Source organism: Bos indicus x Bos taurus, chromosome X (genome assembly GCF_003369695.1).
Source record: "Bos indicus x Bos taurus breed Angus x Brahman F1 hybrid chromosome X, Bos_hybrid_MaternalHap_v2.0, whole genome shotgun sequence".
Taxonomy (NCBI): Eukaryota; Metazoa; Chordata; class Mammalia; order Artiodactyla; family Bovidae; genus Bos; species Bos indicus x Bos taurus.
Genome location: NC_040105.1, coordinates 64,792,661 through 64,801,232, shown reverse-complemented (window position 1 = coordinate 64,801,232; position 8,572 = coordinate 64,792,661). Strand labels below are relative to the sequence as shown.

The following is an 8,572-nucleotide window of genomic DNA, read 5'->3' as shown; positions in this document are numbered from 1 at the left end:
TTTTGCCTTCTATTGGGGAGGGAGAGCAATGTTTTGAGGGGTGAATGATACAGTGGAGCAATGTTGGACTACTTCAGATCTCTCAAGGTGTAAAGTGAGGTGTCCCACTGCAGGCTGAGAATCATTTTTATCCATCTCACTGAATGAATCCACTAGGAATATGGTCCTTGTTATAACAAGTTTACAAACACTCAAGAGAAAGATTTATGCAGCAGCTATCTATTAAGGACCTACTTACTACGTTTAAGGACCTAGTTTCAGATTATACATTTCAGAGAAGACAGATGAACTAGACTGGGATCCTATCCCCAGCAGGTTCCCAGGCTAGAGCGGGGAGAGAACAGTGAACAGTTAGCTGCGAGACTAGCAGAATGAAATACAATACCTAGTGCTATGGGACGGAGAAGGCAATGGCACCCCACTCCAGTACTCTTGCCTGGAAAATCCCATGGACGGAGGAACCTAGAAGGCTGCAGTCCATGGGGTCGCTGAGGGTTGGACACGACTGAGCAACTTCACTTTCACTTTTCACCTTCATGCATTGGAGAAGGAAATGGCAACTCACTCCAGTGTTCTTGCCTGGAGAATCCCAGGGACTGGGGAGCCTGGTGGGCTGCCGTCTATGGGGTCGCACAGAGCGACTTAGCAGCAGCAGCAGCAGCAGCAGCAGTGCTATGAGAGAGCGAAGAATAAGGAAGTCATTTCAGGTTTACAGGGGGTTGTATGCAAGTTCACTGAGGGAGGTGGCAGTTGACCCGGGTCTCAGTAAGTAGGAGGGGTTGGGGACCAGCACAATCAAAGGCTGTGATTTCCGATGAGGGGGTGAGGGGATCAGATGTGTTGCTTTAGGGAGGAGATCTCCGGGACAATATGGAGGGTCGGGGGGTAGGGTAGATCAGAAGGCCCGGACATCAGTGGAAGGATTGTAGCTAAAATTCTATGAGCTTCAATGGGGACAGGGAAGAAAAAGAGGATGAATTCAAAATGAGTTTCAGACATTTTGAAGGTCAAGTCTGTAGGCTATGGAAGAGAGGAAAGAATCAAACATGAAATCCAGGTTTCTAGCCTTGATGACTGGAAAAGTGAGACATCTTTTTTAAAAAACAGAACAAATCCACACTTTTATTTACTTAATACAGTTTCACACAGATTCTGTGTCCAATGGTCTTAGCATGAAGTTTGCTTCGGAATTCAACACAAGCCCTGCTGCTGTTCCTTAGGACGAATTACATTTCCCCTGATTGCTCTGGTTTTGTTAGGCTTTTCACCAGGAGTTGCTGTGTTATTCTTTGCTTTCAACACGTAAGCACGTCTCTTGCCTACATATAGTTCAATTTCATCTTAAGCATAAAGACTTTCAATTTTATTTTTATTTTTTTAAGACTTTCAATTTTAAAAAGGGCTGTGTGCTCCTTCTGGTTCTGGACACCCTGCTTATAGCAAGCAAAAAAAATGGCCTTGGACCACAGCCTTCCAGATATGTTTGTCCTTTTAGAAGTCTTGTTCTAAGCAGGCCTCCACAGGCTCCTAGATGGCTGAAACAGTGAAAGTGACACTCCTTTAACCAAGTTGGGAAACAGAGGCAGGGTTTTGTTGTTTTGTCTTGGGGGTTGGTTGGTTGGTTTTTTTCAGGGGAGTTAGGGTAGGAGGATGTTGTAACAAGTTGAGGTTTTGATCACATTTGGTTTGAGACTCCACTGACACATCCATGTGGTGGGCTGTGGAACATGGCATAAAAGAAAATACCCAAACTTGAGTTTTAATCATAGTTCGGCCACGAAAACTTGGGCAAGCCTACCTTTTGAGTCTCCTCTAAAAAATGCCCTGACTTGCTCACAGAATTATTGCAAAGGTCAGATGACAAAACGGGTATGAAAGAGCAATGATGATGCTAGATGCTACTATATATACTAGGCAGTTGAAAATGTGGGTCTGAGGCTTAAAAGAGAGATAAAGTGTCTTACTTTGTTCTAGCTTTATTAAGATATAATTGACATATAATACTGCATAAGTTTGAGGTGTACAGTGTTGATTTGGTACACTTACATATTGCAAAATTATTACCTCCATTGCATTAGCCAACACCTCCATCCTGTCATTTATTTACCATTTTTTGTGTATGTGTGGTGAGAAGTTTTAAGATCTCTCATAGTAACTCTTTAGTGTATAATACAGTGTTGTTAACTATAGTCACCATGTTGCACATTAGATCCTCAGAACTTACTCATATTAGAACTGGAAGTATATACCCTTTGACCAACATCTCTCAATTTTCCCCCACACCCTAGCCCCTGCAAACTACCATTTTATTCTCTGCTTCTATGAGTTCAGCTTTTTTGGAGTCCACATACAAGTGATATCACACGGTATTTATCTTTCTCTGTCTGACTCGTTTCACTTAGCATAATGCATGAGGTGTCAATTTAGAAGTCATCTGCAAAAGGCTCCTAGCTGAAGCTATGAGAATGGACAAGATCATTCGGGGGAAATAAGAAGAGAAAAGGATAAAAAAACGGTACCTTGGAGAATATCTTCAATTAACCAGTGAAAGGAACTGAGAAGGAGAGACCAGACAAATAGGTGGAACCCCAAATCTGCCAGGTGCCAAAGGTAAAACCACCTGATTAAAAGCTATCTTTATACCACAGGCCAGGGTGAAGCCTGTTAATTTGCTTTCTCCTACTCCCATCCTCAGCAGGGCCCAAAGCCATGTAGCTTTCCTACCTCCTTCCCCTACTAGAACAGAGGAGGGTGTGATGTCATTTGCCCAACTAGATTTCTGCCCTGTGCCCAGCCTTGTGCTAATCATAAGTAAGATGAGTAAGAACTTAGAGTCTGTTCTGAGAAGTCCCCAATCTGATAGGACCAAGCTTGGGTCAAGAGTGAGCCAATTAAGGCATTTGGGGTGCAAAGTTTAAGGAGGCACTCCTGGCTGGGGTCATGCAAATATAAGGTTGGCATTTGAGCCACCCTAAGAGTGACTGCCTCCTTAAGGAGGCGTTTTATACCCTAGGTGCCTTGATTGTCTCACCCTGGTCTGACCCTGGGGAAGACTCATACGTCAATAAAATAACCAAGGTAGAAAGTAATTGCTATTCATTCTGTCCCAGGAAATCAAGATGGACCACGGAGGTGACATGGCAGCTGTGTTCTCATGAAGAGTAGATAGTTTATCAGGTAGCGTAGAGGTTCAGGGATCAATGTGCACAAAGGCATGTAGGTAAAAGAGATCTTGGGAGTGTCTTCAGGAAAGGGTGGTTGGGCTGCACAGGAGGTGGAGACTGCACAGGAAAAGGGCTGAGGAGTGATGGGAGGTGTTGCTGGGGGAAAAGGAATCAGGTTGTGAAAGGCCTGCTAAGGTGACCAACCAGTTTTAGCAATGAAAGCCCAGCATCCTGGAAACCCCTTGGTCCAGGCAAACCGAAACAGTCATACCTTCCTCAAAGCAGTGGAAAGTCATCAAAGGATTTTCACAAAGAATTGACAGGGTAGGCTTCATGGTTTTTTGTTTGTTTGTTTTTTAAATTTTCTTGACCTCACCATGGGGTATGTGGGATCTTAGTTACTTGACCAGGGATTGAACCCATGCCCCTTGCATTGAAAACATGGAGTCTTAACCACTGGACCACCAGGGTAGTCTTTGGCATCACGTTTTAAGGTGACTCTAGCATGTCTGGGTGAATGGAGAACTGAGTGCTGAAGAAACCCAGGAGGCCAGTTTCAGGGAGCCAGTGGTACAGAAATGGGTATGTCCTTTGCCTAGGGCATCTGGCAGACATGAGTTCTAGATCCGTGGCTCAGCCCTTTCTTTCCTAGAGCTGTTTGGTCTGGCCAAGTTACTATGTGGGCCTGTTTCCTCATCTGTAAATTGGGGACAGTAATTATGCTTACCTCCATGAATGGTGAGGATTAAGGGAGATACGGTTTAGCACAGTGCCCAGCACACAACAAGCACTTAATAAACATTAGCTTTTATTGTCTACATTACCAGTTAGGAGATAATTTCAAGGCCTGAAGGAAGACTGCAACATAATGGGAATGCTGAGGAGGAAAGGAACTTGAGAAAGATTTGGGAAGCCGACTTACAAGACTTTCTTTGTTGGTGAATTGATTATATTCTAGTGTGAATGATTTTTTGTTGTTGTTGTTGGCATTAATCCTCCAAGGAATCTGCTTTTCAAGACCTTTATCTCTAATTGTGGGATGAGGGGCTTTGCCCCTTAAAGGGAAGGTGGAAGGCAAAGAGAAAGTGGTAAAGGAACTGCTGGAAAATGAAGACCGCATTTGAGATTTCTAAGCTTAAGGGAGAGAAATAGTAGGATTTAAAAACTTGTCATGATTCACGGGGTTGAAAGGTAGGGGTTCTAAATAACTCTCTCTCCCCCTCTTGCCTGCACTCCCCAAATTGCCTTGCTTCCTAGAAATGGACAATTTCTGGATCCTGCTCCAAGCAGAGATCTTGGAAGAAGCACAGGGCAGCCTGTTCTTCAGCTTTCATCATTCCTCTCTCCTAACCTTAGGGCCCCCCAAACATACATCTTGTTTTCCAGCAACTTAATTTTTTCATATCATACTGAGCTTCCCCCACAACCCCCCTCTATCATGAAAGCCTTCCTAGGGCAACATAGAGCGGTTACTTTGGGATAGAGGAGATAGCACAGATTTTGGATTAGAATAGACCTAAGTGTTCATTCTAGCTCTGCAGTTTTCAGCCAGACATACTACTCAACCTCTCAAAACCTCTATTTCCTCATCTGCAAGTATGGGTATAGTAATAGCTATGTTACCATTACTGAGATGATACATATAAGTGCTTAATTTATCACCAAATCTGGTCCATACTGGGTGCTCCATGAGCAATCCCCTTTCTTCTTTCCTTTCATCCACCTAAGTTATTTCCCTTTTTCTTTCTTTCTTTTTTGGCTGCACTGCATGGCATGTGGGATCTTAGTTCTCCAACCAGGGACTGAACCCACACCCCCTGCAGTAAAGCACAGAGTCTTAACCACCACCAAGGAAGTCCCACACTTAAGTTATTTGTAAGTCTGGGAATAAAGTTTCAGAATTTATTATGATTGAGACACATTCTTTTCATTAAAACTACATTAAGAATTAAGGCCCTCCCCCCACAACCATCCTTCCACTTATATCCGAATGTGGCCATATGTACCATTACATGTGTGCAAACATAAAGATTTACCTACTTCAGCACACAATTGACAACTAGACAGTCAAGAAAACATGTTAGGTGAGACAAAGAATTTAGCTCAGTGTTTGAAAGAGCTGGTGAATCTTTCCGTTCAGTTCAGTTGTGTTTGACTCTTTGCGACCCCATGGACTGCAGCCTCCCTGGACTGCCAAGCCTCCCTGTCCATCACCAACTCCTGGAGTTTACTCAAACTCATGTCCATTGAGTCAGTGATGCCATCCAACCATCTCATCCTCTGTCGTCCCCTTCTCCTCCCGCCTTCAATCTTTCCCAGCATCAAGGTCTTTTCAAATGAGTCAGCTCTTCACATCGGGTAACCAAAGTATTGGAGTTTCAGCTTCAGCATCAGTCCTTCCAATGAATATTCAGGACTGAATTCCTTTAGGATGGACTGATTGGATCTCCTTGCAGTCGAAGGGACTCTCAAGAGTCTTCTCCAACACCAAAGCATCAATTCTTCGGTGCTCAGCCTTCTTTATAGTCCAACTCTTACATCCATACATGACTACTAGAAAAACCATAGCTTTGACTAGATGGACCTTTGCTGGCAAAGTAATGTCTCTGCTTTTTAATATGCTGTCTAGGTTGGTCATAACTTTTCTTCCAATGAGCAAGGGTCTTTTAATTTCATGGCTGCAGTCACCATCTGCAGTGATTTTGGAGCCCCAGAAAATAAGTCAGCCACTGCTTCCACTGTTTCCCCATCTATTTGCCATGAAGTGATGGGACTGGATGCCATGATCTTAGTTTTCTGAATGTTGAGTTTTAAGCCAACTTGTTCACTCTCTTTTTTCACTTTCATCAAGAGGCTCTTTAGTTCTTCTTTGCTTTCTGCCATAAGGGTGGTGTCATCTGCATATGTGAGGTTATTGATGTTTCTCCTGGCAATCTTGATTCCAGCTTGTGCTTCATCCAGCCCAGCATTTCTCATGATGTACTCTGCATATAAGTTACATAAGCACGGTGACGATATACAGCCTTGACGTACTCCTTTCCCGATTTGAAACCAGTCTGTTGTTCCATGTCCAGTTCTAGCTGTTGGTTCCTGACCTGCAAACAGATTTCTCAAGAGGCAGGTCAGGTGATCTGGTATTCCCATCTCTTTAAGAATTTTCCACAGTTTATTGTGATCCACACAGTCAAAGGCTTTGGCATAGTCAATAAAGCAGAAGTACATGCTTTTCTGGAACTCTCTTGCTCTTTCGATGATCCAACAGATGTTGACAATTTGATCTCTGGTTCCTCTGCCTTTTCTAAATCTAGCTTGAATGTCTGGAAGTTCACGGTTCACACACTGTTGAAGCCTGGCTTGGAGAATTTTGAGCGTTACTTTGCTATCATGTGAGATGAGTGCAATTGTGTGGTAGTTTGAGCATTCTTTGGCATTGCCTTTCTTTGGGATTGGGATGAAAACTGACCTTTTCCAGTCCTGCGGCCACTGCTGAGTTTTCCAAATTTGCTGGCATATTGAGTACAGCACTTTCACAGCATCATCTTTTAAGATTTGAGATAGCTCAACTGGAATTTCATTACCTCCACTAGTTTTGTTCATAGACATGCTTCCTAAGGCCCACTTGACTTCACACTCCAGGATGTCTAGCTCTAGGTGAGTGATCACACCACCGTGGTTATCTGGGTCATGAAGATCTTTTTTTGTATAGTTCTGTGTATTCTTGCCACTTCTTCTTAATATCTTCCGCTTCTGTTAGGTCCCTACCATTTCTCTCCTTTATTGAGCCCATCTTTGCATGAAATGTTCCCTTGGTATCTCTGATTTTCTTGAAGAGATCTCTAGTCTTTCCCATTCTATTGTTTTCCTCTATTTCTTTGCATTGATCACTGAGGAAGGCTTTCTTATCTCTCCTTGCTATTCTTTGGAACTCTGCATTCAAATGGGTATATCTTTTCTTTTCTCCTTTGCCTGTCACTTCTCTTCTTTTCACAGATATTTGTAAGGCCTCCTCAGACAACCATTTTGCCTTTTTGCATTTCTTTTTCTTGGTGAATCTTTGGAGGATGGCAAAGATGGCAGGAGGAAATAAAAACAGACACTTGCATAGAACTTACTATCAACTAGGTACTATTCTAAGTGTCTTTTATGTAATGAGTGCATTTGATCCTCACTGCAGCCCTGTGATAGATGTACTATTATTATCTCTATTTTACAGAAGAGGAAACTGAGGCATGGAGTGGCCAAACAACTTGGCAAAGGTCACTATGCTGTACTGACTTTTCAGAGGGTCTTCAGTTGACATGGAGAACAGTTGTTCACCATCCTGAATAAATTACCCTTTCTCTTTGAAGTCCACTGTCAAATCGCTCTGCCCTTTCTTCCATAGTTCTCCGTCAACCTTAATGCATCAAGTTGTGCAAGGTCTGCCCTGACCTTAATCTCCTCAGTATCTCCAGTCTGCCTACCATGATGAGTACAGAATTGCCTACAAGTCTAGTAGGAGCCTGGGCTTCCTATGGCATAGTGGTAAAGAATCCACCTGCCAATGCAGGAGATATAAGAAACATGGGCTTGATCCCTGGGTCAGGAAGATCCCCTGGAGGAGGGTATGGCCACCTATTCCAGTATTCTTGCCTGGAGAAACCCATGGACAGAGGAGCCTGGTGGGCTATAGTCCTGAAGGTTGCAAAGAGTCGGACACAGCTGAAGCAACTTAGCATGCACCCACACTAGCAGGGACCTAACTTTTAAAAAAGAAGCATACCTACCTGTGATAGTTAAGAGTTCAAACTCCTGTGTAAATTTCTACACATAGCATATGAGACCCTTCATGGCCTGGCCCCTGCCTGAATTGCCAGTCTTATTCCCTATCACACCCTGAGCCCCATCCCAGGCATTCTTTGCTCTAGAACACACTCCACTCTTTCAAGACCCTGAGCCTTTGCACATGCCTATATCCTCTTTCCTACTGCCCTTAATTCAACAGACTAAGCACTTACTGTGTGCTAAGATTATGCAAGTAATTACCACACAGTTTGATAAGAACTCTAATCAACACATACTACTACAATATCCTGCAGGAATTCAGAATGGGGGGAGGACTCCTTCTTTCTGAGGGGTTGGGGGGAGGGTGCAAGGAGAAGAGAGTTGAAGGTTTCATATTAGGAACTGACCTTTGAGCTGAGTCTTCAATGATTAGGAGTCTGCCAGTCAAGGAAGGGGGAGGAAATCTCCAAATGATCTTTGGCTCCTCAGTCTCGCCACACTCAGACATCAAGTCCTGGTGTCAATCCTGCGTCCAAAGGGTCTCTTACATTTGTGTCCTCTTAACTCCTCCTGCCATTGTCCAAGTCCCACAGGCCCTACTTGGGCTATTGCCACAGTCCCATGGCCAGTCATTCTTCCCCTCA

The 8,572-nt window shown here is 43.6% G+C and overlaps 1 pseudogene; it reads right to left on the bottom strand.

Annotated features, from left to right (window-relative positions):
- Positions 1-864: 864 nt before the first annotated feature.
- Positions 865-2,091, bottom strand: LOC113888061 (annotated as a pseudogene).
- Between the last annotated feature and the right edge of the window lie 6,481 nt (positions 2,092-8,572).